Raw genomic sequence first — 10,086 nt, forward strand, 5'->3', positions numbered from 1 at the left:
GTGATCATAAACCGCGTACGCCAGGAGCTCGAGAGAGTTGAGCTATCCAGTAAGGAAACAACGGACAATTTTTCTGGCAATTGAACTTTTTCAATGCATTTACGTGGAGCAATGCAAAAGCAAAACACCCACATACTATATCGACGTCCGTGGCTGTTCCGACTTCCGTGTACTATATCGACATCCATGGCTATTTTGACATCTAAGTGTATTCGCGGTCAATGAACTAATTGCACCTCATCAACCAAATTTTTCCCACGGCATCATTCTGTAACCACTCTGTCACAATCACACTTTCACATATTTATCCTCGGAGAACGAAGTAATCGTGCGGACAAAATTTGCGGAGACTTTTTGCTGACGTGACAGAGCCAAAAATTCTCTCGCATTAATATGGAAACTCGCTGTCCGGTCAATGGACAGGGTGGAAATGTGCGGATTCTATTGGGGCTCATGTATTTCTGTCCCCCTTGGTATGGATAAAGTGTGAGAACAAAATCCCGAGTTCCTCTGACAAATGTCAGCCTTGCATTCTGGGTGCAGAACACCAGCGAAAGGCGGTGAGAAATAGGTGTGGTTTCATCCTTTATAGTGGCAAGGTGTTTCCGTAGTACATGAATGACTGTGAAAAAAAAATTGTATCTGTCAATTGTAAGCCGAATGAGCATAGAGTTCTTGGAACGCGAACAGTCGTAGTTGAAGAAACCATCACACCAAGAGGCTGACCACTATGGCGATGCAGGCGTGCTTCGCCCTGTACCACAGATCATAAAGATAATGGCTATCAAAATAATACACCTGGAGCTTCCAAGATTGCCCGATTTTCACTTGACTGTCCACCACTACGCACAAAAACAGTTAGTAATCATAAAGTCATAAAGCGCTGTTATTTCAGAATATCTGTTTTTGATTTCTTTCTTCATGATTCGTACGGACGACTCGCTTTATGGACACTTTTTCTCGGATAACCAAGGTGTCCATATTAACAAGGCACGACTGTAGATCATTTTCCTGCCGATAGTACATCTTGAGATTGGTAGCCGCATTCCAAGAAGGACAGCGAGATCGAAAGGAATTTCCTGGATTTGTAATAACGCCCCCTTGCACCAAAAAAATCCCCCATATGTTTACTCATGTAGTGCGATTTTGAGAGAAGCTCTCTTCGCTGCTCGTTTAGCAACTGCGTCTGACTCGCTTATCGCGGCAAAAGGAACTGGCCGAATATATTGCGCCACGCTTATGCCAGATTATACAGGGTGTTTCATCTAAGACGTTCTGAATTTTTTTTTTTTTTTCAGAAATAGGCTTTTTGAGTTACAAGACCGCTTTTTCCGGCATAGCACTCTCAGATGGGTGGTGCATCAGACTAAGAGCAGGCTGGTTAACTAATAATGAAAGTTAACTTCGGAACTATTGCTGTTAGGCTATTAATTTATTGAGAGGCGTTTATACCACTGTTAACAGTATCTATATCAGTGTTTAGAATTGCGAAAACGTGATTACCATCGCCGCAGTGACTCATGCCCAGGGTGTCGAACCGGCATTTTTTCGGGTTCGGTTCGGGTTCGGGTTCACGCCTTTCGGGTTCAGTTCCGGGTTCGGCTCCAGAGGGCCATTTCGTTCCGGTTCGAACCGGTTCGGACCGTCCCGAACCGGTTCGAACCGGTTCAAAGGGGTTCAGGACAAAAAAAAATTGAACGCAGATGAGTTTGTCAACCCTGCTATGCGTTTTAATTTTTCCGGCACATCGGTATACATAAAAAAATGCAAAGATTTGTTTACAAGAACATAAAACTGGGCTAGCTGGTAAGAGTTCATGCTTAAGCAGCGCAATAAACAGGACAAAGGAAGACTGGAGACGACACAGACGCTGACTAACAGCTGGTTGTTACATTCTAGGAAAAGTGTATGAAGGCGCAGGACACAGTGAAAAATGCAAAAAACAGAAGAACAAAGATTAAAACTAAAAAAACATACTGCGCATGCCCAGCATAGTCGAGTCATGACATCTTTTGAAACGAAATACGAAGACTATATTCCATAGTAGACAGCAATTCCCTATCTTCTGGACCTCACACAGTTGCCAAGAAAGCCTGACTCCTTCTCTACAAATTGACGGATGGTGAAGCAACACGCCCATCTGCTTCCTTCCTGATCATAAAGGCCTCCACCATGTCCCTACAAATTCGATCTGGGTGAATAAGCAGGAGACTTACTTGTCTTTCTAAATGGGCAAGCAATGAGCATTTGTTCGAACATCACAGATGGGTGAAAAAGTAGCGGTGTCGTACAACTTGGCTTTGCATTGCAGCGAGTGCAACGATTGCTTACCCCGTGGATAAGACAATTGTCGTGTTAATAACCCTGTTTGCATAAGTAGGGAGTTGGTCGAGGCCAATGGGATCAGGAAAGAAGCCAATGAGTGTGTTGCTTCACCATCTATAAATTTGGTAGATACGGAGTCAGGCTTTCTTGGCAACCGTGTGAGGTCCACGAGATAGCGGATTGCTGCCTATTATGGAAGATAGTTTTAGAATTTCGTTGAAAAAAAACGTCATGACTCAACTGCGGTGTGCATGCGCAGTATGGTTTTTAAGTTTTAACCTTTGTTCTTCTGTTTTTAGGGTTGTTCCTTGAGTCCTGCACCTTTATATACTTTTCCCAGAATAAAATAACCAGCTGTTAGTCAGCGCTCGTATCGTCTCCCGACTTTCTTTTGTCGTGTTTACTGCGTTAATTAAGCATGAAAAATTGTTTAATGCGAGATGTTCTCCCTTTACCCATTTTACTTATTGTCCGCAGCAAAGACAAATTTACGGCAAGAGCCGTAAAATGAAATGAATTCGAAATTGATGAAAATCGGCTATGTATACGCTATAATCCACCTTATGAGGTGTAAGGCGAAAAGCCGGTGGATTTAAATCTACAAGACCCTCCTGCTTGAGCAATTTGGGAGACCCCGTTGCGCGAGTAATAGGTCTCTTTTGAAGCTTGAGTCAGTTGGGACTTTCTCGTACGCAGTGTAATTACTGGGCCCCAAGATTGCCGACGCACGCGCGCTCTACGTTCCCGCGCACTACTGAGAAAAGAAACTGCCATGTATCGGTACCTACATACAGACGGACACCTTTCCGTCGCCCGAAACCGACTTGCCAGTCACCCCTCCTTTACTAAATGGTAAGAAAATGTGCGAGAATCCCTCCATCGCCCATCTGTCGCCCAACGAGAGCCTCGTGGGAGCACAGGCTCTCCCTAACTTGCAGAACTTACCAAACATTTTATTTAAATCACCTATTCGACATTACCTTTGTGACTCACGTTATATATCCCGAACCCATATAGCTCAGTATCTTCAAAAACACAGCTAATCGTGGCTTCTCACTATAGTACAGTAAGAAGTTACGACATTGGCTTATTATGATGACGTCAACCTCCTCTCTTCTGATAAAAATAGTATCATAAAAAACGCACGCTTGGATGGGTTGAGAACGCTTCGTTTTTGCACAGACACAAAATGTCAACAGCCACGCCGCGGTGGCTCAGTGGTTACGGCACTCGGCTCCTGACCCGAAAGACATGGGTTCGATCTCGGCCGCGGCGGACGAATTTTGATGAAGGCGAAATTCTAGAGGCTTGTGTACTGTGCGATGTCAGTGCGCGTTAAAGAACCCCAGGTGGTTGAAATTCCCGCAGCACTTCACTACGGCGTCTCTCATTGCCTGAGTCGCTTTTGGACGTTAAAATCAAATAAACCAAACCAAACCAAACCAAAGAAATTGGCAACATGTTTGTTGCGACGTTGAGCTGCAGCATTTTTGCAAGTGCAGCATTGTGCGAGGAAGGAGATATACTTGCACTACATTGAATGTTTGAGACTTTTCCTGGGGCGCTATCAAAGGGAACCTTTGCGTCAACAGAATTTTTTGCGCCCTTGATGGAGTGATAAAGAGTGGTTAATCTGGCGTGCACCATTTGTCCACCAATTTGTTTCACGCATTTAGTTTCAAAACTACAAACAACCCCTTTCTGGCAGCTATGCTTTCTGGGCGTGATCACTAACGCATGCCAGCGAGCGCATATATTTCCGCATTGCCCTTTTGATTATCCGGTATTTAATTTTTTTTTTCTTATTAGTGCATCTCCACCGTTGCCAAGAACCCGCCTTTCGTTGCTTATTTCCGTCGCTGCAAACAAGAATATGTGGATTCCAAAAAAAAAGAAGCTGCACCAATTTATACATCCTCCGTTTGGTAATACTAGTAGTAATATCGCAGGTTTAACGTGTCGAGTAGACATTGAGGCTATAGGATAGACGGTGTAGTGGAGGGCTCCAAATTAACGGAGATCAGCTGGGGATTTTCGGCGTGCGACAGAGCACGCTGGTTTTTGTATTTTTAGAATCAGCAGCCGAGCTCCACGTCATTGAGCCATTTTTTTCTTCCTTGCCCTGCATCGTGAGGGGTTTTATTTAGAACCTGCTGTCTGAGACAATGAGCGCCTACAAAAGTATATGTTGCACTACCCACTGCGGTGGCTCAGTGGTTACGGCGCTCGGTTACTTATTCTGTGTATCCGGGTTCGAACCTGGCCCCGGGGGACACGTTTCGACGGAGGCGAAGCGCAAAAGGCACCGTGTGCTGCGCGATGTCAGTGCACATTAAAGGGCAACTGCGCCACTTTTTGAGAATATCGAGATACTCAAGGATTCAAATCTATATAGGCTGCAGGTAAAACATGCTAAGTTTTTTTGCACTACCATTTAAAATAGTGACGTAATCGACGATTAAATTTTGCACTTTTCAAAACAATGGAGGAGCACGGGGAGTTTAGTGTGACGTCATGGAAGGTATGATTTCGAATTACCGCTGCCGTCAGCCACGCCCTGCCGTGCCTCGTTGGACGCGGCCAAACAACGTTCGGCGGGCTTTGCCTTCGGTGGCATTGGATTTTTCCTTCAAAGCAGGCGTTTATGCGTTGGAAATGTAGCGATACCTCCGATGACGTCATCATGTGTCCCCCACTTAGCGTTGTACGCTGCGGAGAAGCTTGAAGGCCGTCCCAATTTTAATTGGTGATTACGTCAGCGTTTCAAATGCTAGGCCAAAAGGACTTCGCATACTTTACCTGGAAATTTCACACATTCGACCCTTTTTAGCTCGTCGATTCCTAAAACCTATGCAGTTGCTCTTTATTAAGGATCCCCAGCTGGTAGAAATTATTCCGGAGGCCTCCCCTACTGCACCTGTTTCTCTTTTTAAGCATGAAATGCTTTTAGCCCCCGTTGTCGGCAGTGTGGTGACGTCACGCCGAGACCGAGAGCCATCATCCGGGCACTGAAATCCACTCATCCGGGCACTGAAATCTACTCATCCGGGCACTGAAATCCACTCATCCGGGCTCTGAAACGAGAACATCCGGGCACCGTACGAGACTTAACGAGATTTGTTGTTGTTGTTGTTGTGACTGAGAGAAGGATGAAGAGGAAATTGCACGGGCCTGCTACTGGCTCTAGGCAAGCCACCCCCGCTGCAACGTGCAGATAGAGGAGAGTTAAAAGATGAGAGGAAAGAGAAAAAGGAAAAATAAGACGCGCGTCGCAGCAACAACTGCGTCCGCCGGAGCGGACGCTGCTCATAAAGAAGCGGCCGAAGCCGCGCTCGCCGAAGCGAGAACAGCTACTCCATCCCTTTAACCAGATTTAACGAGACTCTCTAAGCCCTCCTACGCGACCGGCATGCAAGCGCCGGTCGGTCTCCAAAGGAGTCACAAAAAATAACTGCTGCCAGTGCCTTCTCAATGTTTACCAAGATATGAGTCGCTGTGCGTTTGATAATGCACGGAATTATAATTTCCCATTTCTAATAACGCGTGCAAAAAAACACATAAATGCCATGATACACTTCGTTGTCATACGTGATCTCTTAGGGGCTTCGCGCATCGAAGCAAAGCCGCGCAGGCGCACAGGGGCCCGGGGGAGAAGCGCTGCGTTCAAAGGGCAAGGCATCGCGCCGAACGGGTGGTGGCGTTCCTCCCTTCCATTACGGTGCGGTTCGGGTGTCCACCGAGATGGCAGAGAATTACTGCGCCATTTCCTTTCCTCAAAAAAACCTTGCGCTCAAATGGCAAGGCATCGCGCTGAACGGGTTGTGGCGTTCCTCCCTTCCTGTACGGTGCGGTTCGGGTGTCCACCGAGATGACATTAGGCCCATAAACATTTCATGCTTACTCTACTCTCGGTTACGGGAGAGGCAGAGATTTTTTCTTTCACTCCCACCTTCCTCCCACTCTTACGGCACGGTTGTGGTGTCCATCAAGAATTGAGACAGGTACTGCGCCATTTCCTTTCCTCAAAAACCACCATCACAACGTTGTTGGATCCTCGCTCTAATATTTCATCTATTTGTGAGAAATAACGCAAATAAAAGGAAGGCATTCTCAATAGGTGCTTAAATGACTATGATGATGATGAAAACGTTTATTTAAGCCACAATGCCTTAGTTGAAGGGAAGGCTGATCGGGTCCCTAGTCCGGCTCTGGCGACGAGGGCTCATTGTTCCTCGAGGTCCGAGCTCGACAGGGCCGCCTCCCAGCCCTCCCGCGTTAGCTGATTTATGATATCAATGCTGTCATTTTTCTGACAAGCCCATACCATGTGGTACAAGTTTGCCTTCTGGCCACAAAATTTGTACTGTGCCGAAAAGGACTCTGGCTCAATGGCGTGAAGCGTAGCTGGATTATTGAAAGACAAAGTTTGCAGCCTGCGAAGGTGACATTCCTCTGATTTACTGAGACCCTTAGCGGGCCTCGGGAGACACCCAGTTTTATTGCGTGTTTCACCTTTCAAATGACGCCATAGATATTAGAACACATGGATCACCGTGTGGTATTCGCCTACTGCCACTAAATAATCTAGAAACTAATTTTTTCTTCTATGCTGTCCCGGTCTCATCAACCGAATGATGGCTGTGATGTGAATAAAGCTAAGAAAGGCTGTGATACGAAGAAAGCTAAAAACTGCCCCAGCACACATGAAAAAATCGGCTTACGAAACTTGTGTGCGGTCTTTACTTGAATATGCTTCAGTCGTGTGGGACCCGTACACGAAAAAGGACATAATGGTCCTTGAAAAAGTCAATAGGAAAGCGGTTAGGTTTATATGCGGAAAATACAAAAGGGAAGACTCTCCCTCGCAGTTAATGATGTCAAATAACATTCCTACACTAGCAATCCGCCGAAAGATCAATAGATTGGTATTTTTGTTTAATAGTTTAACAGGTAAAAATAAACTGAAGCTTCCAGAGTGCATTAAGTGTCCTCTAGTGAGAAGGACTCGGAACGTTCATGAACATTCACTTACTCCCCTTTTCGCCAAAACTCACAGTTTTAAATACAGTTTTTTCCCTAGAACAGTGCAAGATTGGAATTCGGTACTGGAATCTGTTTATTCCTTGGAAAATTTTTCTGATGCGTTAAATCGTCTACTTACCTGCTAATATTGCTTATATGTATGTTTTGTATCCGTGTGCTGCTAATATTGTATAAGTTTATTCTTTTGGTTTTATTCTTTTGGTACCCGTGCGCTGCTAACATTGAATAATTTTATTCTTTTGGTTATGTAACAATGTAAGTTCACTCCTTCTTGGGCCAAGCAGTGGCCTGCAGTATTCTGAAATAAATAAATAAATAAATAAATAAATAAATAAATAAATAAATAAATAAATAAATAAATAAATAAATAAATAAATCAACACTAGGTCACGTCAGGCACGGGAAAACTAATACAAACACTGATGCGTTGTTTTGACTCACTCTAGCACTTAAATCAGCTGGCTTCAAGGCCTATAATCACAACGAACGACGTATCAGCAGTTGTATTGCCATTTTATTGCACCTCACGCGACCTAATTTCCTGTACACGTCACAGCCATCATTATGTCGGTGAAACCGAAACAGGGTCAAGAAGAAATTCAAATATAAATTATTTATTATCTGTTGGTGAAATACCACGCGGTGCTCCGTGTACACCAATGTCTAACGCATCGTTTGAAAGAAGAAAGCACGCAAGCAAAAATTTGGTGTCTATAGTCCTTCATTGAGTTAGAGCAGTGCTAACAATTTGATTAAAGATTTGCGCAAATATGTAAAAGGGTAGAAATAATAGTTCAAGATTTCACATAAACCTGAAGTACAAAGAATTGGCGGTAGTACATTACAAAAGCGTCAATTAGGCATCTTCCCAGGCCCCAGACTTCCTGTAAGTTTGCTATCGCATATAATGGGTACCATTATCGCACTTCCCAGCGCAGACAGCTACGGGTGGTTAAATCTATGCGCCAGATCATCTCATTTTGTCCGGAAACAAGAAGTATGCCGAGATGCAAAAAAAAAAAAAATGGGGCTGAACCGGGTACCGAACCGGTTCGGAACGGTTCCTTTGAATCGTTCCGGTTCGGGTTCAGTTCCAAGATGGCGAAAAAATTATGGGTTCGGTTCGGTTCCGGTTCCGGGCGAAAATTCGGGTTTGGTTCCGGTTTAGGGTTCGGGTTCGGTTCCGGTTCGACACCCTGCTCATGCCATTCGAAATTCGCGCGCCTGCGGAGAGCGAACGGCGGCGTTCATCAAATAGCCTCGCTCCGTGGCACACGGGACAATAGACGCTTTTAGCCACGGCCGGACTGGAGCGGCGGCGGCGCGATTTGTACGGCCTGTGCGGGTAGTACTTGAGCAGGCGCACTGCAGATTATATTGAAAAAAATTAGCCGGGGTTTAACTGCGCTTAAACCGATGTGTGACGTTCGAAAGCGCGGTGCGCCACAGGCGACACCACAGCAACGAGATGGCGCAAATCTCGAAGCTGTGATCGGGGGTGCCCAGGACCAAACTTTGGGAAATGGAGGTCGCCGTGGTGCGGCGCATGGTTAGTTATTGTCGGACATCGATTTTGGTAAAATTTCGGGGATGGCCTGGGCCAAATTCTTGCCGCTTGACATCACAGTTGCTATGGCAATGAGCGACGCACAAGGAAGATTCTTGCTCGGCTAGGACGATCGTATATGAGCGCTTTCGCACTAAATGTGAAGGCTGGCATGCCTGAGGCCGCAGCTGGCCTGCATATGTCGGATGCATTGACCAAGTCATCAAGTGCGCGTCGTATGACGCACACAGCAAGCGCCGAGCACCGCCAATTCAGACAATCCTATACATGTCGTTCGTCTATATATATATATATATATATAGTCACCATTCATGTGGTGGCATCATCATCTGCCTGACTACACCCACTGCAGGGCAAAGGCCTCTCCCATGTCTCCAATTAACTCTGTCCTTTGTCAGTTGCCGCCACTGTATCCCCGCAAACTTCTTAGTCTCATCCGCCCACCTAACTTTCTGCCGTCCCCTGCTACGTTTGCTTTCTCTTGGAATCCACTCCGTTACCCTTAAGGACCAGCGGTTATTCTGCCTTCGCATTACATGCCCTGCCCAAGCCCATTTCTTCCTGTTGATTTCAACTTAAGATGTCATTAACACGCGTTTGTTCCCTCACCCACTCCGCCCTCTTCCGATCTCTTAACGCTACACCTATCATTTTCCTTTCCATAGCTCGCTGCGTTGTTCCTAACTTAAGCTGAACCCTCTTTGTTAGCCTCCACGTTTCTGCCCCATAGGTGAGTACCGGTAGGATACAGCTGTTGTATACTTTTCTCTTCAGGGATATTGGTAAGCTACCATTCATGATCTGAGAGAACCTGCCATATGCGCCCCACCCCATTCTTATTCTTCTAGTTATTTCCCTCTCATGATCCGGATCTGCGGTCACTACCTGCCCTAAGTAGACATAGTCTCTTACTACTTCCAGCACCTAGCTACTAATTGCGAACTGCTGTTCCCTTGCTAGGCTGTTGAACATTACTTTGGTTTTCTGCATGTTAATTCTTAGCCCCACCGTTCTGCTCTGCCTGTCTAACTGATTGAGCATGCTTTGCAGTTCTTGTCCAGAGTGGCTTAGCAAGGCAATGTCATCAGCGAATCGCAAATTACTCAGGTATTCTCCATTAACTCTTATCCGCAACTGTTCCCATTCCAGTC

The sequence above is a fragment of the Amblyomma mixtum genome, chromosome 8 (assembly GCF_055824585.1).
Source record: "Amblyomma mixtum isolate Tamu chromosome 8, ASM5582458v1, whole genome shotgun sequence".
Classification (NCBI taxonomy): Eukaryota; Metazoa; Arthropoda; class Arachnida; order Ixodida; family Ixodidae; genus Amblyomma; species Amblyomma mixtum.